This window comes from Aythya ferina, assembly GCF_964211825.1.
Source record: "Aythya ferina genome assembly, chromosome: 1".
Lineage (NCBI taxonomy): Eukaryota > Metazoa > Chordata > Aves > Anseriformes > Anatidae > Aythya > Aythya ferina.
The window spans coordinates 73136736-73146566 of record NC_140296.1 but is presented as its reverse complement, the minus strand read 5'-3'; the positions used below and the strand labels follow the sequence as shown (position 1 = coordinate 73146566).

Sequence of the window (9831 nt, the reverse complement as noted above, 5' to 3'; positions counted from 1 at the left end):
ACTTCTGGAACTTGTTGCTACAGGCAACTGTGGAGGCAGACATTTCAGCATGTTCACAAAAAAGGATTAAACAAATTCATGGGCAAAAAGTCATTTAATGGAAAAGCCCACAGGAGAATATAGCCTCTGTTATACAATAATCAACAGGTTTGTAAAGGACAAGGGGAATAGAGTTTTTTAGAGCCATTATCAAAAGCAAAATCCTGGACCATTGATCTGACTAAATAGAGCATTTCTTTTGCCTTTATGCTCAACAAATACTATACATGCTGCTTGCAAATTTTATTGTACAGTAGATTAATTTAGGTAAATCAAATAGGAATAGATCTAGATTAATATGCCTTCTAAAAACAAAACTAGATTTTAAGATGATGAAACAGGTATTTCAAATGTAATTCTGTTGTACTCATGACTCCAAACAAAAGTAGTCAAATGTAAGTGTTTATCTGTTGGTAGAAAGTTAAAAAAATTACCATTAATAAAGAATCATAGAATGGCTTGGGTTGGAAAGGACCACTTCTAAGATCACAGATGACACAACCCGACAACCCTTACATAAATTAACACAAGTAGTGTGATAACCTTGACAAACATATGAACTCCCATTCAGCTGCTCTCTTGCTCCCCTCCTCAGCAGAACAGAAAAAGAAAATAGGATGTGAAACCTCATGGGTCAAGATAAACTGCCTCTACTTTAGGAAAAATAATTTAATTTCTTGGCAGTTGCAGTAGGTTTGGGCAGCTAACATAAAAGAAAACTTTTAAACAGCACCTTTCCTTGTCCCTCTCCCCTTCCCTTGGGTCAGCTCCATGCCTTCAGTCCTGATTTCTCTCCCTACCCTGGGCTGTGCAGCAGCCTCCCACACTTTCCCCCTGCTCCAACATGGGATCTCCACAGGCTGCTGTCTTCCAGGATAAACCTGCTCCCCCATGGGCTCCCCACGAGCCATAATGGATATCTGCTTCAATGCCATGGAGTACCTCCTCCTCATCATCCTCCAGCTGTGGTGTTCTGTCTCAGCTGTTTCTCACACTTTAGTTCCCTTCTCTCTCTCTCTGGCATATTTTTCCCCTTTCTTAAAGATATTTCTCACAGGCACCCCAAGGTGGCTGCTGGGCACATCGGTGTCCTGCAGCAGGGCTGTTGGAGCCATCTGGAACTGGCTGTGTCCTGCACATCGCCTCAGAGAGCAGCCCTGCAGTCCTCCAAAGACACCTGCATCCAGTACAAAGAATTAGTGATATTTCTTAAAAAAAGTGGCATAACGCTCTGATAATGCCAATCTTTTAACTAGGACCTGAATGTCTTTAAACTTTTGATGTGGACTACTTTTTTAAAAAGTGAAAGACTTTGAATGAGCTGCTCTTGCGTCCTTAATAGTCTTGAACTCTACTTCACCATGACTTTGCAGATAAGCTTGGCATAGATGTATAATGCAGAAGAAACAGAAAAAAAATATATATATTTGTACACTGTAAGAGAAAAAAAAAAAAAGTCAATATATTAAGAAGCAAAGTGAATATTCCTCAAAAGCCTAATGGTATAATGTAAGTGCTGCAAGAGGATAAGAGGAATTCCTGGATACTGAGCACTGAAGGTGAGGGAATTCCTGCTTTGCCTGCACTTTTTCAGATCCATTTTTCTTCTAATCTGAGATATATTACCCTGCCTTATGACTTTTGGATTGTCTGACTGCCTGACTTACCAAACCAAACTGCAGTGTCATCTTCTATGACATATAATTTCACATTGATAAGATAAGCATATTTCCACCATACTGAAAGTAAACACAACTTCAATTTCTAAGAATCTTATTTGCCTACTTAATTTAGGGGTCTTGTTCCATCATGTTGAGATTTTCTTTCATTCAGCCAAATCTTTGTGATCATTACAGGCCTTTCAAAGTTAGATTTCAATTTGTGTCATTTCCCTTATGATCATGCATCAGTTCATAAATGTGATGCACAGCTGTATTATACAAGGATATGAATATAGAATTGGGATATATGACAGGATTTAGGGGCATAGAAGCATTCAGTACAGAGGAGTTAAACACAGAAACAGAGAAGGTTTTCTTAAGAGTTCGGGTGACAACCATCACTTTTAGGCTGTCTTTTATTACAGATATATGTCCTTTTCCTGCTTTCCTGGGTGGAGAAAATGTGACTTTTCTGCATAAACATATTCTGAGTCAAAGTGTCATGCTGTCAGTGCATTTAGATTTGTTTCAATGGTCTATGCAGTTATTCATAGGCTATAGCATTCATCTTGTCTAACTTCTTAGACTTAGATATTTAGGTTACAGATATTTCATCACCTAAATCTTTCACAGCTGGGTTCATTAGGCCAGATATAAGTGTTTACATCAAGGAAATTATTTAGCTTGCTTCTGCAATCAGAGGAGAGGAACAAACACTTCCAGAGATACATTCATCCCATCATTACTTCCTGGGGAAAATAGGTGAGATAAATCCCATCCTTAATTTTTGACATTCACATTTGACTTAATTACCCTAAAGTCTCTAGCCTGAGTGTAACACCTAAGGCAAGTCAATTAAGTCTTGCCCTTGGTTTATATCCAGGCAGGGGATTTGTTGTTTGTTTGTATTTTAATTGAATCATAAAAACATAGGTCCATAGAGGGTGATCTAGAGCTTCCTAGAACTAGCCCTACAACTAACATTTCATCTTATATATGATTTTTTTTCCAACTGCTGTAAGAAACTTTGAAACAGCAGATGGAATTACCTTGAAGCATTTTTTTTTGTATATACAGAAGTGGAACACAGCTGAGTAGCTGATATTTTTGCACTTTTATAAGTAGTGCACAACATAATTATACTCTATTATATATTCTGACATGTTGCCATAGTGGAAAAAAATGATAGTTCAAAAGCAGTTTAAAGGTGTAAAGACTTTTGAGTGTAGAAGTGTTCTTAAAAATTGACATCAGCATACAATATGGAAAAAAAAAATAATCCAAGAAGACCTTGATTCTTTTAGGGCTTGTTTTTTCTGCTAAGTATGCAAGAAAGAGCACTTGCAATCCCTGTAGTGGTGCTAACTTTCTAAACATTTTGTTATAGGTCATTACAAAGAACTGAGGAAGACTAAACCAGAAAAGGGATGTTTCATGTAGCCTATTAAATAAGGTATTACCTTTGTTAATAATAATAGGCTACAAGCATTTTACTCACTTTGCAAATCTTCAGGACTGGAGCCTGTCAGATTTTCTTAGCCTGGACTTTGCAAAAGCTTGCCTGGAGCTTGCTTATTTTATCTGCAGTATCTGTTGTCCAATGGCAAAGAGATTACCAAATATTTTTAGTCTTGCTTAGCTTTGTATAACTGTAAGACACAATGCCAATTGTTACAATAATTCTAATATATTTCTGTAAGTAATAGATGGTGATAACATGTAGTTATATAAAGCATGAACCACTGATGACCCTAGAATAAGGGTGTGGCATAGAGAAATACAAATGTGCCACGCTAACAAAGGCCTTGGAAGTGTAAACGCAGGACAATATCAGAGGTACAAGGTGTATAACCAAAACACCAATTGTCAATTACTGATCATTAAATGAATGCATCCTTGGGACCTGGGTAAAAGCAGTTTTAACAGTAAGAAATAAACCAAAGAGGTACCCACTGTATGTTATGGGCACCATATGTAGCAAATTTGGACGTAAAATTGAGTTGGAGACCAATGAAGAGAAAAAAAAAAAAAAAAAAAAGTATAAAGACTGTTAGAACTGTTAGAGAATGTATAAAAAATAGCCATGGGTGTGAAGAGGAAGTAGTGCAGCATCATGCTCCTCTCAGCAAAGATGAAGAAACTCCTCAGTTTAAAGTCATACTTCTCTAGGTGAGGGACTTGGGACTCTGATAGATTTCCATAACCCCTTCACCTAGAACAAAGCCATCAACCTTATGACTCAAAAGAGTAAGAATATCAGAGTAAAGGTTAATACATTTGGTATAACTATTTTAATGATATTGTTAGACTTTTCTATATTTCTTAGATAATTAATGTTATGATTGGTAGTGTGATTGTCAATGAAAAAATAGTAACTCTTGCAGTTATTATTCTTAATTATAACTAATTCTTATATTATTCTAAAATATTTCATTTGGACTAATACTGAATTCTGTGTTTCACCTATAAAGTAGATTTCTTTGACCCATATAAACTACACAATATATTTCTGCAGCAATGTCACGTTATTGTTTTCAACAGTGGTGGCAGATGGGAAGGCTTTGCTCTGAGTGAATTTTCTTGTTGAACTTGAAACAGGTTCATAAACACAATATTTTATAAGGGAATCTATGATATTAAACTGTTCTCTGGACAGACAAGCTCTACATGGTCAAAACAGAAGAATCCTAACCACACAATTCAGCATCCTGATTCAACATCATTTTATCTTGCTCTGCTGCTGGTAAAGTGGCAGCTTTTATCCAGCTTTTATCACGGTCTCCTGGGTGAAGCCTTAGTCAGGACTGGATCCCGATAACTGCACATATCAACTTAAATGATCTCTTAATATTTACCTCTGTTATAAATGAAGTCTCAACTCAATCTGAATTTTGTAATATTTATAAAAGAAATATTTATAAAAGGTATAAAAGGCAAGTAAACAGCACTGAATGTGCGGGGAGTCTACACTCCACCAACACATACACACAAACATCAAACTTCCTAAATATACAGAACATTGCTTCTACATACTAAACCCGAGTATGCCTATACATATGTACAATCAGAAAAGGTAACAAACAATCCTTTAAGTTCCATGACTTAACAGTCTCCATTTTTCATTCATTTTCTTGATTACAAACAAGTCTCCATTTTCCATTCCTTTTGAACAATATGTCTTGCTTTAAGTTGTCAAGCAACTCAGCCTTCGGGCCTTATCTATCCCGTTCTTCCCAGACTGAAGAAAAGCATATACATCTCCTTTTCAAGGCCAATAGGGCCTGGGTCAAAAGGCACATCCAGGTCACCAGGGGGTGCAACAGCAAAGGCCTGTGATGGCTGTAGTGGTGGGGGGGCCGGTAGTGTAGCAGAATGATGGGTGGACGAGCCCGCAGTTCCCTCCCGGTCTGGCAAATCACACATTTCTGGCAGTGGTCCCACACGGCTCTTTAAGGCCTCAGAGATTGCTCGCCAGGTGCCTTGTTGTTTTTCATAGCGGAGTACCACACCTTGACATCAATTTGGTCCCATATTTCAGGATCATAAACTGTCTGATTGTTAAGAAGGAGAATAAGCTGTAAGGTTACCAGGACAGTCTTTGTTTCTAAGGACGTATGATTCCCCATAATGCGCAACTGGTTACCAGCGAGGGGCAGTTGTGTGCGCAGGTCGGCTTCTCTCAGCTTGAGCTTCTTTCCAGCTCTGGTGCTGTAGTGGGTTTACGTGGCAAGGTTTTGGCAGCAGGGGGCCATAGGGGTGGTTTCTGTGAGAAGGATCTAGAAGCTGCCCCATGTTTGGTAAGGGCCCCGTTGTTTTCCAGAGCTGAGCCAATAAGCGATGTTGTTTTGCGCTTGTGTGAGAGCAGATTTAAGACAGGGAAAAAAACGCTGCGCCACACAGCAGCTGGGAGAGTAGAGGAGTGAGAAAACAGCCTTGCAGGCACAAAGGTCAGTGCAGAAGGAGGGGGAGAGGTGCTCCAGGCTCCGGAGCACAAGTTCCCTGCGGCTTGTGGTGAGGACCATGGTGAAGCAGGATATCCCCCTGCAGCCCATGGAGTACCACGGTGGAGCAGGTGTCCACGCTGCAGCCCGTGGAGGAGACCACGGTGGAGCAGGTGGCCCTGCACCGATGGAGGCTGCCGCCTATGGAAGACCCCTGCTGGAGCAGATTCCGGGCCGGACCTGTAGCCTGTGGAGAGGAGCCCACGCAGGAGCAGGTGACCTGGCAGGAGCTGCTGCCCGTAGGGGAGCCAGGTTGGAGCAGTTTTCTCCTGAGGGATGGACCCCGTGGTACGGACCCGTATCTGGAGCAGCTCTGGAAGAGCTGCTGCCTGTGGGAAGCCCACGCCGGATCAGTTAATCAAGGACTGTATCCCGTGGGTGGCACCCCACAGCACAGGGGACGAGAGTGACTGAGAAGGAGCAGCAGAGAAGCGCTGTAGACTGACCATAACCCCCATTCCCCCGTTCCCCTGCACCGCTTGGGGGGAGGAGGTGGAGGAGGGTGGATGGGGGGTGTAATAAGTTAGACCACACAATTTACTGGTCTATTGAAATTATTTTATTAATCAAGTAAGCAGACACAAGCAAAACAGCGCTGGGCAGCTGGGGAGTCTCCGCTCCACCACGGCACGCAACTTCCCCTTTCCAGTGTCACTGTTTTATAGCATTGAAGTTCTGGCTTGTCGAGACTTGTCGAGACCTGTCAAGACCTGTCGACTTGTCGAGACTTGTCGATTTGTCGACTTCTTGAGACCTGTCGACTTGTCAAGACCTGTCCTGAGACTGCGCAGTCTGTTGTTGGGGGTCGTTATTCTTCCTCCGGTGATCATGCGTTGTGCTTGTGTTCAGGTGGGGGCAAAACAGGATGTCTTGCGGTGGGTGGGTGGTATCTTACAAAATCTTTGTTTTAACAAGGATGTTCACCCAACCCCCCTTCCCCATTTGTTCCCATGTTACAATGCCGTGAGTTGTGAAACCTTATCTCCTCAGTAGATTCTTTAAATTCTCAAGGACAATGAACAAACCCCTACTAATTTATCACAGGGGGGAAGGTGCTTTTGGTTTCTTTCCTTTGTTTCTCACTCCTCTAGCTTGTTAGTGATGAGCAATAAATCTTACTATCTCCTTATGCTGAGTCTGTTTTGCCCGTTTCAATAATTATTGCATGATTTTCTCATCCTTATCTCAACCCTTGAGCCCTTTTCACATATTTTCTCCCCGTTCCTCTTTGAGGAGGGGGAGTGAGAGAGCAGCTGTGGTAGAGCTCGGCTGCCCACTTGAGTGGAACCACGACAGGTGCACCTATTTCCAGTGACTTCCTGTACGAGCTTCTTTGAGCAGTGTGCTGAGTCTGGCCGAACCTATCTTCATGAGGCAATCAACGTGCCTGTTCCTGTTCTGGTCTCCGTTCTGCTAGCCTGTTCCTTTTAATTCCTTCTTTCTGCTTCTTTATTGATGACATAACTTCATCGTGTTGCCCTTTTTTTATCTTGAGGACAGGCTCCCCTCTTATACCCTTCTCCCCACAGCAGTCCTTTTCAAAATAACTTTTCATTGGTCAAACAACTTTGAATATAACAACAACAGCAAACACCCAGAAACTTCCATGACTTAATGGCTGGAGAACAAGCAACAGGAGATGGCATAGCATCTCCTGAATCACCCTTCTTTGTTCCCTCTAAACTCTTTTACATTCCTGATGGCCTCATCCTTAAGAGTCTGATGTTATCATCAACCAAGGGGCTTGCCGACCCCCATGGCCACACTCCCATGTCTCCTCCTTCTTTATTAATATCAACCATTTTCTCGACACGAATTACCAGTCCATATATAACACCTCCTTAGTTAATTTTTTTCACCACCAATGGTTACAAGGGAAAGGCATTTGGTATTTTGAATACTTGAGGTCTTTGTAAAAGAAACACTTTAACACTTTTTTCCAATTCTTCTTGACACAGAATAGTCCTGGAATCATTGAATCATAGAATCATTTAAGATGGAAAAGATCAAGTCCAACCATCAACCTAAAACTACTAAGTCCACCACTAAGCCATGTCTCTAAGTACCAAAATAATAATTATGTGTTTAAGCAGAGGATTAAATAATAATAAAGATTATGAATTTTCACAGTATGTTGCATTACGACCATCATTATTAGATTGCAATGTCTTACTGTGAAGCAGTATCTTAGGTACAGGTAATTTGTTAGCCATTATTTTGAACAATAATCAGTCTCTTGCTGTGATAAATCCTTTTGTTGTTGTTTGTGTTTTTTTTTTGTCTGTTTGTTTGTTTCCCACACCACATATTTAACCCTGTTTATTTCCTTTCTGCAAGTGACTTTCTACTGTTAGTTTTTGCATAACTAGAGAACATTTTTGGGAAAAGGTGATTCACAACACCTTCATTTTAGGGAAACAGAATAATTATTTGCAATGGAGAATGACTGGGAGAGGAAAAGTATATGAAAGTATGCTTCAAGCTTTTCTTTGAAATTGAACAGAAATATTGAAAAAGAGCTATGCCAGAAAAAACATGGTGTGTTGTGAGAGAGTTTATTAAAGAACATAAAGGCATTAAAAGTGACATTTTTTTTTCTTTTAAGAACAAAATGTAAATTTAACAAGACTAAAACACTGCTTGCCATGGTGTTTGGCAACAGAAGGTACTGTTTAAAATTATATTTTAGAGTGACAACCTGGTGCTCTGGAGAGCTGGAACTGTAAGTGACACTGAAAATATGTCAATAAAACTATTATATGTAGACATCCTAAATGCTAAAGCAATGAGCTTCTGAATGAAAGGAATTTCTCTCCTTCAAAAGAAATACATTAGCAAGATTAAAATTCTAGGAGGCTGAATAATATTTTTTTCTTCTCCTCCCAGGGCAGACTACCTTGAGACTGATGGACTCATACCTCCCTTCTTCAGTGTCACATGGACAGTTACTTTTGTGCGACCATGGAAGCTTTTGAAGGTTTAGAATCCTACCAGATAGACCTAAACTGACAGGTAGGGTAGGATAATGCAGGGATAGGAGTCTCTGGCCAGGACTATGAATCTCAAAATGCCACTTTAGAATCAGGCCCCCACCCAAGGGAGGGAACCAGATGGCAGAAATAATCTAAGAAATTCCTGCTTTTGGGCAAGACCTCACTAGAGACTGAAGGTCTGCTCTTTTTCCTTAGTCTGACTTTGGTTGGTCTGTGATTTCCCTTTATTACTTTTCCTTCAATGTCTAGCACGTTTCACCAGTATATTTCACTGTCTGAGTACATGGCATATCATTAACCCTGGATCAGTCATTCTCTATCATACTTTTGCCTTTCCCAATCTCCATGAAATCCACAAGCAAATATTTGGTAGTTGTGTTTTTTGTTGTTGTTTTGTTTTGTAGCGATACACTGTACTCAGAAAATAAAATCTTTCAAAAAATCAGCCTTTAGATGAATCCAGCACAGATGTCATTTAGGGTACAATACATTTACTTGAAAAATAATCAGTTACAGTCTATATGTAGTCAATAAAAAGCCTCAAGAAGAATTACCAAAGTGCAAACTGTTATCCTAACACAGACAATTTGTAGTAGATCAGATGAATCAAACTTCAGGAGCATTTGCAAAGGCTGCCTAGGCTGACTGGCTCAGATGTTAATATCCACCATCAGAAGAGTTCCACCTTTTGGTCTACAAGTACATTTCTGCAAAGATGTTTCCTCATGACTTCAGGGGAAACCAAGATGATCTATTCAGATTTAGTGTCTAAAATTTAGATGTGTTGATTTAGGCAAATAAACCACACCAAACTAGGTTTCGGAAGGTGGTGAACTGTATTCTTTCAGGCCAAATAGTATGTAGTTCTTCTTTATTGTCACGTAATAAAGTATTCCATGGCACAAAAGAACTAATCTGGCTACTGACTGCAACACAGAATTTCACATAGATAGACAAGTATCGCAGATGTACATGTGAACTGGAAGATGTTTGGCTTCACTGTCTCAAATACCTTTTCTCTGATGAATCACATGAATGAATCATGAGACTTACTGTCAAATCTTTTTTGAAATATACCTCTACTCTATACACTTTCAGCAAGGCAGGGGTAATAATATTACTGTAGATGTTTCCACC

At 40.1% G+C, this 9831-nt stretch overlaps 1 long non-coding RNA gene across 1 annotated transcript; it reads left to right on the top strand.

Moving 5' to 3' along the window:
* The first annotated feature begins 2395 nt into the window (after window positions 1-2395).
* Window positions 2396-9797, top strand: LOC311429739. The gene is made up of 3 exons (XR_014688371.1): window positions 2396-2462; window positions 3088-3153; window positions 8588-9797. It is a non-coding gene; the product is annotated as an uncharacterized lncRNA (long non-coding RNA).
* The last annotated feature ends 34 nt before the right edge of the window (window positions 9798-9831 follow it).